Source organism: Tachypleus tridentatus, chromosome 6 (assembly GCF_004210375.1).
Source record: "Tachypleus tridentatus isolate NWPU-2018 chromosome 6, ASM421037v1, whole genome shotgun sequence".
Taxonomy (NCBI): Eukaryota; Metazoa; Arthropoda; class Merostomata; order Xiphosura; family Limulidae; genus Tachypleus; species Tachypleus tridentatus.
In genome coordinates this window covers 63,010,540-63,029,740 of record NC_134830.1, presented here as the reverse complement: position 1 = coordinate 63,029,740, position 19,201 = coordinate 63,010,540, and the positions used below count along the sequence as shown (strand labels likewise).

Here is a 19,201-nt window from a genome sequence, read left to right as displayed (position 1 = left end):
TTGTCTCCACTTCCATCACTACACACACACACACACGGCCGTGAAAAAAATGATTTTTATATCTCTATATGTAATCGTAAGTAGAAGTGAAGCTACCCTTTGTGAGCGAGTACCTTTCATACAAAGCACAACGATGTGCGGGCACATTCTACAAACAATAGAATGGGTACAAGAAACAACAAGAAACAAGCCCAACGTTATCTAAAAACCAGCTATTAAACAATAAACATATGCTAGGATGTTAATAGTAGCCGTCAAATAATAATAAATTCCGCTAGGAAACTAACACAATTCTGCCTATTAACAACCTTAAAACAATAAAGTCCTCTGATAGGTCAGCGGTAGGCTTGCGGACCTATAACGTAAAATTCGGGGTTTGTTTTTACGGTGGAGAGCGTATAAATAGCTAATTGGGTACTTTTACACTAAAGCATAAAAAGAAAATAATAAAATATACCAAGTGGCTAAAGCAACAGTAATTAATTGATTTGCAATGTCTTCTATTATCAGAATTCGATAGTTAGCAATAAGCCATATAAAAAGAAACACAAGGCCGGGCGTGATTTAATGGTCAGTGCGCCTAACTAAAGATGAACGCCATTTTTTGTGAACGCACTATTTGCTTATAGCTGGAGGTGAATTATAAGAATGACAGCAAATACAGTTGTTCAGTTCAAAGCTAAATTAAGCCCTTATGTTAGTGGGTGATGTTGGCTGACTGACTTCCCTCTTGTCAGTTGTTCAGATATAAGATCAGTTGTACCTAGATGCCTTCTTTCTTATCACTTGTTTAGATTTACAGGCAATTGAGCCTTAACATGAAGATGTATTTGAGGTGCAATAAAAAATTACTTAATTACATTGTAACAGGTACAATACATTTGTTTTGAATTTCGCGCAAAGCTACACGAGGGCTACCTGCGCTACCCGTCCCTAATTTAGCAGTGTAAGACCACATGGAAGGCAGCTAGTCATCACCACCTACCGCCAACTCTTGGGCTACTTTTTTAAGTAGGATTGACCCTTACGTTATAACACCCTCAGAAACTGAAATAGCGATCATGTTTGGTGGGAAAGGGATTCGAACGAAAGACCCTCAGATTACGAGTGAAGCACACTAACTATCTAGTCGTACCGGGGCGGTAAAGTGGGAAGACTAAAGTATGCACTATAATATGTTGGAGAAAAACAAAAACATTCTATTTTTCTATGATTATGATCAAAATTTGAGTTCAACCAGCTTTATTTCAGTCTCACATAAACATGAAATGTGCTTTAAATTAATTATTCAGAATTTGTTTTTCTATATTATCTTTATTCCCATTATTCAAACTTGTAGATACTGAATGAGATAATTAGAAAATGCAAACTGTATATATATATATATAGTGTTTGTTCTTATCTGGCATTTTTGTTATGATTTTGTTCTTGCCGTAGCAAAGTCATTGTTGATACTTAACCTAGACATATTTGTCGGTATACAATTCCCTTATCTGGCGTCAATATGCAGCATTTAAGCCTCTTCAAAGATAACACTAGGGGTTATGAAGCATTTTAGCGAGACTGCAACTTCCAAGCTGTCGGCAGGGCAACAAGAATCGTGTTAGTGTCAGATTAGGCTTAGCTAGGTGGTAGAATCGTAGATCTGATTGTATAAACACTTCCGTCTAAGTAAGTGACAATGTACGTGGAACAGTAACTTGAAACTCAGAGTATGGGAGCTCAGACACAGGGCTGGGTTATATCGCATTTGAAACACTTCCTCGAAATCGTGTAGCTTAATTATCGCGACAAACTGTAGCGGTTCGCTGACAGACAAAACCAACATGGCTACCCCCCTCTACTGTAACCTTAACTCGAACACTACCGTCTTTAGTTTATTTACTGGCTTTAAACTCGAGGTCTTTGTCACTCTATGTGTCTACTGTGAATGCCATTTGGTGATTGCCGGTGTCTGCAACCGTGATGTTTTCCAGAGATAAACCACGTTTTCTTGTTAGAATTCGGTTCCACCACATTTCAATGGCATGCAAAGCTAAGCCATAAGAAATGCAAGGGATTGCAGTGTTGGCAAGGCGAAACCACGTGGGTCATCGCCCTTATTATTATTTTTTAATCAGGACAACTTATTAAATCAAATAACTCTCAACTGGTGGCCACAAAGACTGCCAGATAGTGTAGAACGATAGTGAAAAAGTAATTACGTATCTAACTTATCTATAATCCCAGATCACTTGAAAGAACAAATTATCAAACATCTATTCATCAAAACATATAAAACTATATTTTATTACTGTTAAAAGTAGCAATACCTTAATTATCGACTAGATTTACCGACAGCTGTCAATTTTTAATAAACTAAATTCTCTGTAGTTTCACAGCGCTGTTGGTTATAGAGCCCCCCCCCCATAATATATGGACCACACTATAAATATGTAAACAAAAATACTACTAATACTGCTATTAACCCCGTTAATTGTTGCTAGAATTCCCTATATATTTTATATAGAAAATGAGTGATTTCACCTTTTTTTGTTTGTCTCCGAGTGGCTTCACAAATAAAAATATAAATTTACTCAACATTATGCACTATGTTTGATTTCCACCGCTAGTTGGTAACTCTAAGGTCCATTTTTTGAATTGAATGATACAAAATGAAAGCAAAAGAATCGTCGAAGATACCCTGAGATACGGTTTTATATCACTTCTACATACCTTATAGGGCATAACAGAACGATACTTTGATATTACTGTTTTCTTGATTCTGATTACTGAAAGCTTGCACCCGATAAGATCTTATACACCTGAAAAATCAACAGCTGTTTACTTTCCAAAATAACTATTCCGTTTACAGTGTGCCTCCCGCTAGTACAGCGGTAAGTCTCCGGACTTACAACGCTACAATCAGCGGTTTGATTCCCCTCGGTGGGCTCAGCAGATAGCCCGATGTGGCTTTGCTATAAGAAAACACACACCGTTTACAGTGTAATTGTAACTTAGAACGTTTTTTTAAACGTTAAATCTACTTTACACAATCCGAAAACACAAAAACACACACAAAAAAAAAAACACACACAACGCAACTTAATGTTCCCAAGCGTCCTATCTATGTAGCTATTGTTTCGTACCAATTTATACTCTGTACGTTTTTCGCTTATGTCAAATCAACTTTTTTTTATTTTCCATTTATTCTGTAAATCGTCTGTACTTTTCGATAAACTGAAATACCTAAATTTTGTTTACTTCTGTAACATTAAATTAACTCTTTTTAATGTATATAATCGGATACCTGGGTTGTTCCCACCACGAGCACAGAAACCTGGTTTTTAACGTCATATTTTAAAACTCCAGACTCACCATTAAGCCACTAGGAGACTCTCATACGATCCCAATTTTTAAAAAATTTCCAAATCCGTAAGAAACTATCTCTTTTAAATTTTGAGATGAGGAAAAGAAATGTTATGTATTACATGTTCTTCAATTAAAACAACAACAACAAACAAAAATTTGACTGTTTTTGAGTAGGCAGTCTTGCTAACGGCGGCTTTCATTTTATAATATTCAGATGAAGACTTCTACCAAAATCTTGGTTTTATTACTGCTGAAGAAATTATTGATAACCAAGTGAATATAAGAATATTTAGTGAAAATGTGTATGTTATAGCTATACACATTAAGAGTTGTGACATACACATGCCACATAAAAACTTTCAGTTTGACTTTAGTTCATGTCTTAAAGAGAAAAGTTTTGTAACGTTTAGGTTGTACAAGTTACTTTGATGAGGATTCGCCGCTTTCATTAGTCGTGTCACACAAGGTGATTTTGACTTTACTGTTGTGATGGGGATTCCTTGCATAGCCACCCAGTCCTCGTTATTATAGTTAGGACAGGGAACTCTGTTAACCCTTCAAGAATGCTAAGAAAATTTCAAATAAAAGCCATGTTCTAAGGAGGTAATAAAATAGGGCTCAGGTGACACTGGCTTATGGTACCACTACAGATGATCTCAACCACAAAAAATATTCTCTTATATAGAATTATAATGTTCAGAGGTTGTGATCTGACTATAGTATTACACGTTAAATATTTCGGCCTGTATAAATAGTATACTAAAATTTCACTCACGCTCATCACCTCAATTGCGGTGTTTGGACACTAAAAACTATTTTGGGTTTTTTTAATGCGGATGAGGTACTTCTATGTGCCGGAGGAAATGTTATTCAGCGCCTCTCCTTTTGCGCGTGCCATAGGTTCGTAATCACCGTATAAAACGTACAGTCAGATAAAAAACTTTTTATTTAGAAAACACTTATTCTCCATACTTTATTTTACTTTTAGTGTCACTGTATTTTATAGAGAACTGACGGACACTATCCATACCTTTAAGAAGTTATTGGATACTTGGTAATGAGGAATCCACTTTTTAGAAAAATAAAAGTTTTGAGACGATTTGACTAGGTAATGAATAAACTTTATTATAAACGTACGACATCTCTGAGGATGACAGGATATTGTTGAAACGTTGTGCATTTATAATAAAATTTTTATAATTACTCAATAAAGCCGTCTCAAAGCGTTTAAATGATTGGATAAGTTACCACAATCAAAGCAGTTTCGTTTATTGAGCTACAGTTATTACAGTGATTTTTACACTTTTTTTTTTTCCAAGTTTATTAACAACCAGTTTAATTCTACAGCAAATCAGCAAAACAGTTATAAGGGCTTTAATGCCCTATAAGTTGGTTCCACAACTTACGTTAAAACAAATTATATAAATCTGAAATGTCTTTGACTTTAAATTTAAAGGAAAACTTAGGTTACATAGGTTATATATTACATTGAATACATCAAGTTATACAGTTATCTAAGTTTCTTTACTTTAGGTACAGAGCTGGCGATGTCAACTATGTTTACAGCATAAAATCAAATCACGTATTTCAACGCTGTATGTATCCAATGAGATAAACACATATTATGGATATTTGTTGCAATAAAACTGAATATTAAAGTGTGTTTTTTTCTAGTATTTAGTTCAGAATTCAATCATATCTATACAGTTATTATAACGCCTCCTGGTTGCTCAGCGGTACGTCAGCAGGCTTATGAAGCTAAAATCGGGTTTCGATACCAGCGGTAAACATGGACAGATAGCTTATTGTGTAGCGTTGTGTTTCACAATAAACAAAACTAGTACAATATTTGTGATATCAAATAAGATTTGGTGACTGCTTTTCTTGATGTCATTTTTTTACCTAATAGCCAAAATTTTATACCAGGAAGATACTGATCAAGGCTATCTGAGCTTGGAAAAAAATTTATAAAATATTATATATATAGAAATCCAGATTTTTATTCACTTGTACTGTGGCTAAGATACAAACATTCAATATAGAGACGTTTTCCAAGACATTATTGCAGACGTTGTTTTCAGAATTTACATTAAAATATTTTACGATTATTATTATTATATTCAAGAGAAATAAGGTGTTAAAGTATCAAAGAATGCTTTACATATTATCTATAAATTATAACAAGTTAAGTATCGCGCTGATTATTCATATTTTGATACATGAATGTGAAATTAAAAATCAGTTTACTTTGCAAATTTCGAAGTTATTTGGCGAAATACCTCAGAAATGTTAAATAGCTAAGATTTATGTTTAACTTATTTTCTATAATACGCCTTAATCTTTACTTCCAAAATATCTAACAATCTGAACATGTAATTCTAGGAATTGGCAGTTTAACCGAAACTTTCACTGGCAGCTGCTGCCCTGTTTTACCACAGTCACGTTTCTGTTTCACATTTTGCCAAATCATTCAGTTTAGACGTATCTCTGTGCTCTTCCGTTTTCTTAAATACTGTAAAAAAGCAGGTGGGTTGGTAGAGAAACCTGGGTCAAACCGTATTGTTTTTAAAACTATATATTTTATATCTCTCGTTGAGGTGTTAGGGATAGCTCTGTTTTTCTACGACATATATATATGTATATCAAATATGACTTATGATTATACAAACTGTTCAAAATTTATAACTAAAATACAAAAGCATTTTTTTCTCGTGTTAAAGGTTTGTCTACCCTAAAGAATGCAACGAAGTCTACTCACTGCATGCAACGCAATGAGTAAGTACCATTGTTGTATGAAAGTTAAACACCTGGTTGCACGCTTTCAAAATACCCAACGTTTAACAGAAGAATCAAATATCGTTGACTTACGCGTCATTAAATAGACCAAGAAATTTGGTGGTTTCTTCATCGTAAGAGTTGAAATACACATACACTTTTCAAATACATTTAAGACAAATAGAATATTTAAGTTACTTGTGTCTAAAGGTATATAGAGAAATAAAGAAAACACCCTTTATTACAGATAGATTTTTTTTCTTAAAATTCAGCTATTAAAACATAGTATAGCATTGCTCGTACCTATTCAAGAACATACGCAAAATACCGAATTATTTCATCATTGTCTAACTCAACATTTATTATGCGTAAATGCTTAACTTAACCATTCCTATAACTCAATGATTAACTCAATCGTTCCTATAAGTTACTGATTAACTCAACCAATCCTATACGTTAATGATATTTTATCCAGGTTTTTAGCCCGTAAATACTTTAACTGATCATAATAAAATGAAACTTTCTATTTAATAATTAATACTAATAAGATTGAAAAATATCTATACATTAATCACATCATCATATAATGTTTTAACTGTCCCTTTAAATTAATTATTATTTATACGACATATAAGTATGCTTTTACGGTTGTGATCAGAATATAATTACCCATTCCCACTAATCCCCTAAAATATAGTCTAAGTATGCATTATTGCTACATATCTTATTACAACTTTTAACTTAGTGATCAAAATACAATGTCACCAAGTTTTTGATCAGTCTCCCTAATACTTTAAGCTACTGATTATAATAACACGTTTTATCAATAATACTAATTACAGTAACTTCAGGATTTCTGGAAAAATAGTGTTTATACTACCTTGAATATAATTTTAATTTTTAATTACATTATCTTAGTACCTTTAATCAGAATTTCTTATTGCATTTTTATAAAGTTTTCAAGTTTTACAAAACCATTTCCACAAACTAAAGGTATACAAAAAATATAACTCCTGAATGAGAAGTCTCATGTTTACCTGTTGTGTCATGTTCACTTGTTATCGGTGAAAACCAGGATGAGAAGTTTCATGTTTACCTGTTGTGTCATGTTCACTTGTTATCGGTGAAAACTGGGATGAGAAGTCTCATGTTTACCTGTTGTGTCATGTTCACTTGTTATCAGTGAAAACCGGGATGAGAAGTCTCATGTTTACCTGTTGTGTCATGTTCACTTGTTATCGGTGAAAACCGGGATGAGAAGTCTCATGTTTACCTGTTGTGTCATGTTCACTTGTTATCGGTGAAAACCGGGATGAGACGTTTCGTGTTTACCTGTTATGTCATGTTCACTTGTTATCAGTGAAAACCAGGATGAGAAGTCTCGTGTTTACCTGTTGTTTCATGTTTACTTGTAGGCTATGAGAACCAGAATGAGAAGCCTTATCTTCAAGTGAGAAAACATTACACTCTTGGTGAAAATAAAAGTCTAAACTTTGAGCAAGTTAAGAATTTTTAAATATTATCTGGAGTTTACGGTTGTTTTATTTAATCACAAAATATGTGCGTTATACTCCAGTCAGCAGTATGTGACTTACAAACTGAATGTGTTATACTCCAGTCAGCAGTATGTGACTTACAAACTGAATGTGTTATACTCCAGTCAGCAATATGTGACTTACAAACTGTATGTGTGTTATACTGCAGTCAGCAATATGTGACTTACAAATTGTATGTGTGTTATACTCCAGTCAGCAGTATGTGACTTACAAACTGTTCAGTAAGTTAGTCTTTGTTTATCTCACTTCCTCTTTTTGAGTTTTACAGATAAGCACTGATTATCTCCCAGAATTTATTGTAATATGATATGTTATTGTAATAAAACATAGTTCTCAAGTAACACATAACACATCAACGACAATATTTGTGAAAAATGTAATAAATCAACATTTATAAATCGTTCAAGAACCAAAACAAAGATTAACTCTAATTTAACATACGCATTCGAAGTTGACTTCATGAAAATTCTTTCTCTCAAGCAAAACTAAATAATGTTATTATTATCTTACGTGTGAGACTGCGTACGAATCTGAATAAAGTTTCGTGTGTTTAAGAAAGATTATCAATTATTATACGAAAAGTTTTTCCCCAGAAAAAAGTTTGTTTCTGACTATTTTGAAATACAATAATTAACCTCCTGTATCAAATGTTGATAAAATATAAATATCTTTACTATTGATGACAATAAAACACAGCTCTTAGTGAAAGTAACGCTGATCACAGTAAAATATATCATTTTATTTGATATAAACCATACCAAACAACACCGGTTAATAACTGTTAAGCATGTTACAGACAGCGCTTTTCATTCTGTAGCAAGTGAAAACTCTCAAAGTATGTATAGAACCATATAGTAATATTTAGGATTGCAGTCCACACGGGATAATGCCTGGCAATTCTAGTTGAAGTATTATTTAGGTCACTGAGTATATGGAAAGAAGACTGCGTACATACACGTGCAGTTTTTGGCGATACGTAATGTATAACGTATTTAATGTTGTAAATCTAAGCTATACAGCTATATATGGCTTTACAAAGTCTAAAACATAAATAATTAACGGTAAATACTAAACATTTTCCACTATCATCACTTCGTCAGGAAAGAGTTGTTAGATGCTCTGCAGTGTCTAACGGTATGCTATGAGGGCGTTCTTTAAAAGCAGTCCTTTTCAAAGGACAAATGTTATAAATAACTTGCCATCGTAAATTACGTGCGTTCTTATTACTGTCCCAAGTGACTAACAAAACACATATAGGCTTTTTCCTATGGTGATTCTTCTTGGAAACTCTGAATTACGAGCCAATCTATTTTCGCTTCGAAGCCTCGTTCTTAACTAAGCTGAAGACTTTAGAGGTCTGACGAGTGATGCACTAATATGAACAATACACACACACAAACATATATATACATTTTAACAAGAAGGGAAACACTATCTTTTAAAATCTGTAAATAGTTATGCAGATACATATAAAAGGGTCAAAGTAAATTATGTGTATTTTTCGTATATGAATCAGCTCCTCCCAGTTATGAATAATAGACATGAAACATTAGTGACTTTTCGTCATTGAATATACCCTAATATTAATTACGATATTCGAGTATCGATACTTGATAGGCTAGAAATATACAAACATTAGTGTGAAAGTTTATGAAGAGGGTCTATGTACGTATTAGGATTAATCTATAACATTTTCTTCCATACTCTTCTAAAATCTATATAACAAGAGGTAAATTTACACTTTTACCCATTAATCACTAAACGTTTGTGAAGAAAGGATTCTTATTTCTACAAACAATATATTAATATTTAAAGTTTTAACGGTATTAATAACCTTTCAATTACAGTAAAAATAAAGTCACTACACTCTTTAATGATTTTATTTTAAACTTTATTTATAAATATGTTTTATTTGTAATTTTGCGAGTCTTCCCTATAAATATATATCAGCGAGTAAAATATCTTATATATATATATCTGTGGTCCGTTGAACATATGACAAGCATTTTTTGTTTGTACTTCGTGTGAGAAAACAGGATAAAGAATTTCAAAAAATATTTATTTTTAACGTTCCTGAAAATAAAGAGTTGTTCCTGTAGAAGTGCAAGGAGCTAAATAAACAGGATCGTTTGGAATATAATGTACATTCATGTCACTGTGTTGAATAAAACTGTGATGTTACAAAACGTGAAATACATTTCTTGTCCATGAGAGAGAGATTGTGTAGCTTCATTGCATAACGTCTTGACTGCCCAGTACGTATAGTTATAAAGTTATTCTACGCAAGTTTTTGCTATGAGTTATTCGTTGTCAGAGCAAATGCTCTGATTTTTATTAATTCTTAACTTTATCCCGTTTTAAATAAAGCAATAGAGTTTAGATTTAACTCTCAAAAATGCGCTTTCTAAATCAGTTTCAATTTGAAATGTGAAGATAGACCCTCGTGCGTTCTCTGAAGAGAGAGTGTTCTCGTATTGTTTTTTTCTTCTTTATTTTTGTAATTATTGTAACAATGAGGTTTAATAATCTGTTGTCTACAGAGTTTACGTTTAGTAACGAGTATACTGACAGAGTAAGTTTGTAAGACCTGGAGTTTTGTTTGTTTGTTTTTTTAATTTCGCGCAAAGCTACTCGCGGGTTATCTGCGCTAGCTGTCCCTAATTTTGCAGTGTAAGACTAGAGGAAAGGCAGCTAGTCATCACCACCCACCGCCAACTCTTGGGCTACTCTTTTACCAACTAATAGTGGGATTGACCGTAAGATATAACGCTCCCACAGCTGAAAGGGTGAACATGTTTGGCGCGACCCTCAGATTACGAGTCGCACGCCTTAACCCACCTGGTCATGCCGGGCCATACCTGGAGTTAAATACAAGAGATGAGGTAATTCGAAGGCTAACGAATCGGAACGTCTATGGAAGTGAAAGGTATTTCAAAGATTAAAAATTCAGGACATATACTGCAGTGGAAGGTACTTCGAATATTAAATAATTACGACACGTATTGAAATGGAAGGCATTCCGATGGTTAAAGAATAAGGACATATATTGAAGTGGAAGACGCTTTGAAGGTTAAAATATCAGGACATACACTGAACTCTTTATGCAAATTTTCAGTTTCTAAGGTAGACAATTTCTGTTTTTGAGCGCTGTCTTTTAAGTCGAATGACGTAGATTTCTACAAGCGATGTAACTTTCATTGCTGGTTTATAAACTCATGTCGATTTTCCGTCTGGATGGCTGAGTACCGTGTAATCCAACGAGTGTTTAGCGATAGTTAGAAGATTTCCTATCGTTTATGAAAACGATAGTTAGCAGTTATACAGTATTGACGAATAATTTTGTAGAAGGCGGTGATATAATATTTTCGTACCAAATCATATACATAAAATATAATACTATATTACAATTGTTACACTACCTATTAGGCTATTAAACTATAAAATATCTTCCAAAATCGCAGTGTGTTTGCGTACTTCACCTGCAGATTTAATGTTCACAGACATACATATGATTTTCTCGAAATTGTCCTAAATTTTTCTAAAATATATTAGTTTCAAATTTAGCAATAACAAAGTTAAACAACCGAAAGAAAATGGTTGTTTTTAGTTTTTAACTGAAGCCTAATTTTAAGTTTAAAACGTTAGAAATGGTTAATACGAACTGGAGTAGACAATGCACAGTTTGTTTCATTTATTACAATGAGCAATTACTGTTCTGTTGTTGTTACGTGTGACACTGTAACCGAGCGTAGTTTTTAAATGACCAATCCCGGTTATTTGTAATCGTTTTGGGGTACATTGCTATGTCCTAATATCAAAGGATAGGTACCGTGTATTGATATTAACGTTATATTAGTATTTCAACTTCAATTATGCCTTCTGAATACCATCCGGCGTGAGAGCCGTGGTTTTAAGTAAAACACATGGTCGGCACTGAATATAGCGGATATAGTGTTCTTAGCTTTTGTTTAGAATTTAGCATTAATACTTTATGTTGTAGGTAGACCGATTCCAGGATTAAGAAAACTAGCTTTCTGGTTCTCTATGGTCATGTGAATGATAAACAGGCTAATTCACTTAATAATACACTGGTGTTATGATAATTAAATTGCATAGTGTTAAAACTCTTACCGTAATCTTGATATGTGGTGACATAAATACAAAAGCTAAATATTAAAATCCTACATCTTGCTACAGTTTTCATTAAAACAGTTGATGTTCAAGCATTTGTAATATAAATATTGTCTCATCGTTCTAACTACTATTACCATCCGTACCATATCCTAGCTGGTTCGAAGAATCGTGGTTTATTGGACGTAGGGTCTCGCCCTACTGGATGTAACTCATATGGTATGGCTCAAGTGTATTCTACCTTACTTTCACTCAGACGTTCTTATAATTATAAATATTCTGCAGTTTACAAACGTACGAATTTTATGTGAATGCTTGGAATAAGTTATATACTTACTAAAGATATAGATTAAAAAGAAACATCATTAAAAGAAGCAGAAATACGTTGTAGTAAAGTTGATATTGGTCATTAAAATAAGTACTAATACGTTGTAGTAAAGTTGTTATTAGTCATTAAAATAAGTACTAATACGTTGTAGTAAAGTTGTTATTAGTCATTAAAATAAGTACTAATACGTTGTAGTAAAGTTGTTATTGGTCATTAAAATAAGTACTAATACGTTGTAGTAAAGTTGTTATTAGTCATTAAAAGAGGTACTAATACGTTGTAGTAAAGTTGATATTGGTAATTAAAATAAGTACTAATACATTGTAGTAAAGTTGTTATTAGTCATTAAAAGAGGTACTAATACGTTGTAGTAAAGTTGATATTGGTCATTAAAATAAGTACTAATACGTTGTAGTAAAGTTGTTATTAGTCATTAAAAGAGGTACTAATACGTTGTAGTAAGGTTGATAGTGGTTTGCCAATGTTTTATGAAACTATATTAATGTCAACAGTTTTAGGTGACAGAGTTTCAGTAGCTTCATTTCGAGTACCCTAATTTATACATGGTTTTCCCAAACGTAAATTCACAATCAGAATTCAAGCAACTAGTGTAATTTCAGAATGTGTCGTTGCTTCATTCAAGTCCATGTGGTGTCCGTGAAGGAGAAGTAAAATACGTTTCAACCTATAAGAAGTTTTACTGAATGACGAACATGCAACGACAACTTTAATATGTTTTAACGACAAATAACGAGTAATTGTCAGTGTGTTCTAAAGTAAAATCGCCAGGCTTATGGAAATTCAACTAGTTTATTCTGAAACTGTATAAATTTACAAAGCGGAAGTATAATATCTTGATTCACTAGTATTGAAATAAATATCTTAAATGTTGATTTGGGAGTTAAAGAAGACACTGATATCTTAATAATAATAAATAACTGGTTGATTTATAATAACAAACTAATATGAGTGATTAAAAGTAACAATCATTTATTTTTCTATTTATGTCTATTCAAGCTCTCCAGATGCTCTAAAAAATACATAACTTTACAAATATTTTTGTACATGCAAAAAAAACGTGTTAAATTTAACTTACAAAATACAAGTTAAACTATAAAACAATGTTTACTTTACATTTCAAATTAAATTAGCTTTGTGTAAAAAATGTTCGACTATTAAATAAAAATAAATCATTCACTATATTTGCTCTAATAGTAACTGTCTGGTCTAGTTATCTTTGTAAGCAAATTTGTGTAAGTGATTCATAATAATTATTGTTGAGTTACATGAGGATCCTATCACGAAATGCAGGTTAATTTCTTGTATTGTTAGCTATTCTGAAGTGTAGGTTACAATAAGCTTCTTTGTTGTATGGAAAAACTACTTTTCTTTGAAACGTTTCTATGTTAAATACAACTATAATAACTATAAAGCATTGTAACTGAAGAGAAATAAATAAACTCAGTGTATATAAAGGGTGGCGTTTTGTTTTTGACTATAAATAAGATTATATATTATTATAAAGTGAGTTATCGTTCCCAAAGACAAATTATAATATAAAAACTGAACGTACGTCATAGTGAGGCAAGTAAAACTTTACAGGATAGTGAAATGGACTACAAATGTTATTTCTTTGACAACTTAAAGTTATTTATGAACTAGACTTGTAAACTTACTTTAAGCTATTACCAAATTTAAAAACAAAATATTTTCGTAATACGTTATTATATTAAGATAACGAAAGCACTTTGTTTTTACAATGTTCAACAGACAAAATATTAGAAAAACTTATATCTAGAAGTTATAACTTACAGTTCATAACATAATGTGTGGACTTTTCGCTTTTTGTATTGTTAGGAGATTCCATACTAAAGAAACACTGAATTATCTGGAACAACTTTAGTATTTATTTAAATAGACTTTTTTAATTAATAAATTGTTAATTTATTTCCTTTTCCAGACAGTATAAAACAAGCCAAATGAAATACTGAAGATATAATTTCACTGGTGACACTTTGATTTTATCTCTTTGTGGAAAATGTTTACATGACCATAAAGAGAAATTGTGAAAGACAAAGATTCTTGGATATCGTACAGATACTTAAAAACAAAAATGTTGTAAATATTTGAAAGGTTAAAAAGTATTTCTACAAAAACAGAACATTTTTTTACAGTTAAACAGACATTACGTTTCTATAGTTGTCGCTTGATTCAGAGGTTTAATTCATAGAGTTGCTATTAATAGAACATTTCTCGTTTTCACACCTTGGTTATTAGAGAACTATACGTTCTTGACGATATGAAACTTCTTATTATTAAATTAACAAAGTGCTATTCTAGGCCTTAGCTTAGAAAACTTGGTATATAGTTTCGTTTATGTTTCTTAAATAATTATGGATATTTTACTTAGTCAGGCAAAGAGGTAAGAAATTTGAATATCTTTGTCATCGTTTGATAATTTTATTCTCTAGGTTTTAAGGGAAAATGTCTTGTATATTATTTCAATCTCATAAATGACTTATGTGTCTAATACATTTCTGAAAATAACGTTATCTTATTTATCTTTTATTCGAGACTATTATTTTACTTAAAAACACCAGGTACATTTTTTACGCATTTGCTGTAACATGCGATGTAAAGTATTTTCTAGAAACCTTGTGTTATTTTACATATTTTTGTTCCATTGTAACATGAGAATTGCTGAAAATAGGGTAAAATCGGCGAGAATGTACGGCTATGTTTAATATTAAGTAAAACTTAGCTAACTGAAAATTATTGAATAACTGTTTTCTAATTTCAGTCTTTATACGTTTAAAGTTAGCGCGACAGACGGCCATGTTTAAACATGTCACTTCTTCGTTCATTTGATTAATGAATCAAAATTTATTTTTAAAAATACTTTCACAGTGAGTTTATGAAGAAGGCCTTGTCTGTGATTTAATAATAACACGCCCACGTCCAGTCGTCATGATTGGAGTTGAGTTTTTTTGAGGCGGTGTCCTAAATACATCAATGTCTGAAACAAGCGCCAAACCAACTCTGCAGTGGCACCTGCTGCCACAAACTGCCCTGTACAAGTTGGGACGTCACGCGCCCCGAGCCCTATGCGGGAAACTTATGCTCAGACAACCTTATCACGCGCTTGAAGATTGCATAAAGAACCTCACAGAGTGGCACTTCACGCGCTCACGAGGCACGTGCAAAACAGTTTAGAAGACAACGTCACGCGTCTCACGAGACACACGGACTATAGCAGCTGCGTGACTGAAAACCAGGTGCCTTTTTATCAACAAACTGAAAAACCTACCAATGTTTGAAACATAACTTATGTGCCCGAGCTTAGTAAGAAACTAAACATCGGTTTGTGATTTGCTGTGATCAGCGGTGGTCAAGGTTCACTCAAACCTTATCCTGTTACAAAGATTGAAAACTTCATCGACCACCGAGAGACTGCCGACACGCGCAACAGGCATACGTCGTCTACAACGCTGACCAATAGGACTGAAGCGTATCCACTTTTTGTTGTTTTAACTTATTGGCTGAAGTTTCTGTCAGAAATTCCAACGACAAAATAACTATCAACATTTTGAGAGCTTCAGACCAAAATTGTCAGTTTGGGGGCAATACGGCAAGAACACAATCAAGATCATACGGTGCTTGTACGCACACACATATATATATATATATAAACACGCATACACAGGGCGGAGGTCCGGCGGGTGAATATTTTAGGTAAGATAGTTTTAGTACATTAAGGATAAGCCTGAAACTCAAAACTAAGACTCATTGTAAGAATTGCATGATTAGAAGATGTAGGATTCTTTTTTTCACATATCTGATAGAAATGTAAAACTGGAACATTTATAAAGAGCACAGAACAGTAATTGAAGTCTCGTTACGTGTTTGATCTGATTTTGTGTTACAATCGTCACCTTCTAGAGCAATTATGTTACGTGAACAAATATTTTAAGCTAGATAAACATTGTAACTGTTAATTGGTGATTTAACGTAATGTATTTAAGTCTAGTTTCTTAATTAGACAGAAGCATTAAGATCATACCTTACTTTGTAAAATGAATATTTGATTTGGGATTTAATGCAATACACGGCACGTGCCCGTAATTCGACTGATTGTGATAAATTTGTTATACATTACATGTATTATTGAGGTTATTGTTTTTGACAGTCAATACACTGACGGTCGCGTCAAAATTCTAAATGCACGAGATGAAAACTACATATTCTTCTCTTATATTGTAATAATAGAAAAACACATATATATAAAGATAGACAACGGGGAGGCGTTTGGAGTCGCGAGCAAAGAAATTTAATATTTCGGTGTATGGGTTTATTAAATTACAGATGTGAACATTTAGTGGTACATATACAAACTCAATGCGTTAAGTAGTTCTCAACGACTTTTTAGGATCTTTTAATTTCATTCAGGCCTGTTTTAGTAACAAAAGCAAAGATAAAGTTAATACACAGTATATGTAAGGTTGCTTTTGTAGAACTGTTGCACAAAGCTATACAAAGGGCTACTTGCGTATAGCCGTCATTAATTTTGAACTGTTAAGACTAAAAGGAAAGCAGCTAGTCAACAGTGCCTACTGCCGACACTTTGGCTTCTCTTCTCGGACGGAATGGTGAGATTTGACCGTCACTTTTATAGTGTATCAACGTCCCCAAAGTGCGAATTGCTAGCCATCAACTCTTGGATTAACAATGTAAGAGAACTTGGTTTAGTTGTATCTGGAGTGTTGATTTTCACAACTATTTATTGTTTACTGTTTCTTGTGAGAGCCCATCTTTATGTGGACGTAAGTTGCCGCATGGTGTATTCTTTTATTGGATACGCACCTGATAATGTAACATATTTTATATAAGAATATAAATACGACGATATTGAAGTGTGAATTTACACAAGCAGGTTTTTTAGTTTCGCTCTGTTTATCGATTGACTTAACACGTAGACCGTTACGCGGTTAATTGAAATGTGTTTCAGCATATGTGATAAACAGGATTTTGCGGAATTTTTGTGTTCAATCGAAAATACTGTGAAAATTTTGTGCCAAGCATTCCCCGTATTTTGAGACACGATCGTATATCATGATTTCGTTCTTCGTCGTAATGTCCTCAGTAGGATTTTAATTTCCAAAATAAATGGAGCTAATTATGTTAATGCACTCTGTAGCATGTTGTACACAAAGGGGCTCTTTGAACCTGATTCTGGATCTTTATCCGTAGCTTCTCCATCAAGCAGAAATTATTTACCGCTCCATAACTTTCAACTTTATCACAAACTTTCAATGAAAATAACCATATGATTCGGTAAAACTTTATTAGCACTCTTGCATCTTATCCTGAAATAGGGCCCACATATTTTTGAATGGTGTGTAGTGCCAGTTTTTCGGTTACACCTGCCTAGATCGTTACAATGTGAATGTCTTAAAGACATAGAACAAAGCAGCAATTAGTACTTCAGTTTGTGACAGTTGAACACTAGGACCATAAATTTCTTTGTTTTGTTTGTTTTTTGAATTTCGCGCAAAGCTACTCGAGGGCTATCTGCACTAACCGTCCCTAATTTAGCAGTGTAAGACTAGATGGAGGACAACTAGTCATTACCACCCACTACCAACTCGCGAGTTACTGTTTTATCAACGAACAGTGGGATCGACCGTAACATTATAACACCCCCACGGATGAAAGGGCAAACATATTTGGTGCGACGGAGATTCGAACCCTCGACCCATGGATTACGAGTCTAGTGCCTTAACCACCTACCTGGCCATGCCCATAAATATTGATAAGAAATTTTGTTTGAATTGAACGCAAAACTGCACTATAAGATATCCGAAGTAAGATTCGAACTTCGAATATTAGCGTTATGAGCCCTCAATCTGAGGCTAATTAAGAATATTGAAAAGTAAAAGAAATGAATGAAATTACACCCCAGATATACGTACTGTATATTAAGAGATTCATTAATCATTAATGTGCTCATGAAAGTTTTACCTTGGTATGGGGTTGGCGTGCTGGGTGTGCGCATTTGAGTTTTCGTCCCCACTGGTGCCAAAAGGAAATAAATCACGCTGTCCACTCTGAAGCCGTAGGTGTATTAAAATAGTGACAGTCAAATTCCTTTTTTTCTTTTTAACAAGAAAACCCTGAAAATTGGCTGTGGGTCGTTTCACTCGCCACCTTCCCAAGCCCGTCTACGATAACTGTAATTAATTTGTGTTTATTGTGAAACACAAGGCTGATGGGTTGAGTATTTGGGCTTTCTTCGACCACTAAAGGAGTCGTACACCTAATTTTAGGAAGCATGTATTTTTCAATAAAATATATTGATTCATACATTTCTTTTTATTACAGAGTTCAGATGCTGAAATAATTGTTAATTTGAACGATATGTGTATCAATAACTTTTAAGTGATTTCTAAAGGGTCTTCCCCATCGGTGGCTCATTAGAAAGTCTAAGAACCTATAACACTGAAAATCGGTTTTCAGTATTTGAAGTGAGCAGAACATAGACTGTTCATTATGTACATTGCGCTTAACAACAAACAAAGTGCCAACTCTAATGCGTGCGATATGTTAAATATCTGAAATTTCAGTCTTCGTTGTAATAAATCACTTGTCTCACAGCTTATCTTAGTCCTCTCTGAACGTACAATGATATCTAAAATGTATTAATAATTTTATGCGATGCATTAAGTACATAATAAATGCAGTCCAGTTTGAATTTCTTACAGCGGTCACATTACAATTGTACTTTCGATTCAAATTTCCTGCTTAATGTTTGATGTTAGCGTTTAATCGACTCTTTCAGAAAGTTACTTAACAGTTAATTGTTTTAATTTAATTTTTGCATCCTCATTATGTATTTTGATAATATACCAACTTCAAATACATCTGTATTTTATCAAGTTTAAAACTCGACTTTCTTTTACACAGATACAGTTTTTATTAAATCCATCCTTGAACTTAACTTGAAATCCTGTCTTCACTAAACTTGATCTATTCTATACTGATGTACTACGAATAATTTTCCTCA

The 19,201-nt window shown here is 33.1% G+C and overlaps 1 protein-coding gene across 10 annotated transcripts in view; it reads left to right on the top strand.

The window, feature by feature from the left end:
* Positions 1-19,201, top strand: part of LOC143252678 (uncharacterized) — an 85,734-nt gene that overhangs the window by 22,192 nt on the left and 44,341 nt on the right. For 2 of the 10 annotated variants that reach the window (XM_076505189.1, XM_076505187.1), the window contains exon 1: positions 15,204-15,873. The exons of 4 other annotated variants lie outside the window; for them this stretch is intronic. The gene's annotated coding sequence lies outside the window, so the exon portion shown is untranslated. Of the gene's footprint in view, positions 1-15,202; positions 15,874-16,732; positions 16,869-19,201 lie in introns of those variants that run through there. 4 more of the 10 variants (XM_076505194.1, XM_076505195.1, XM_076505192.1 and 1 more) reach the window with 3 other exon arrangements.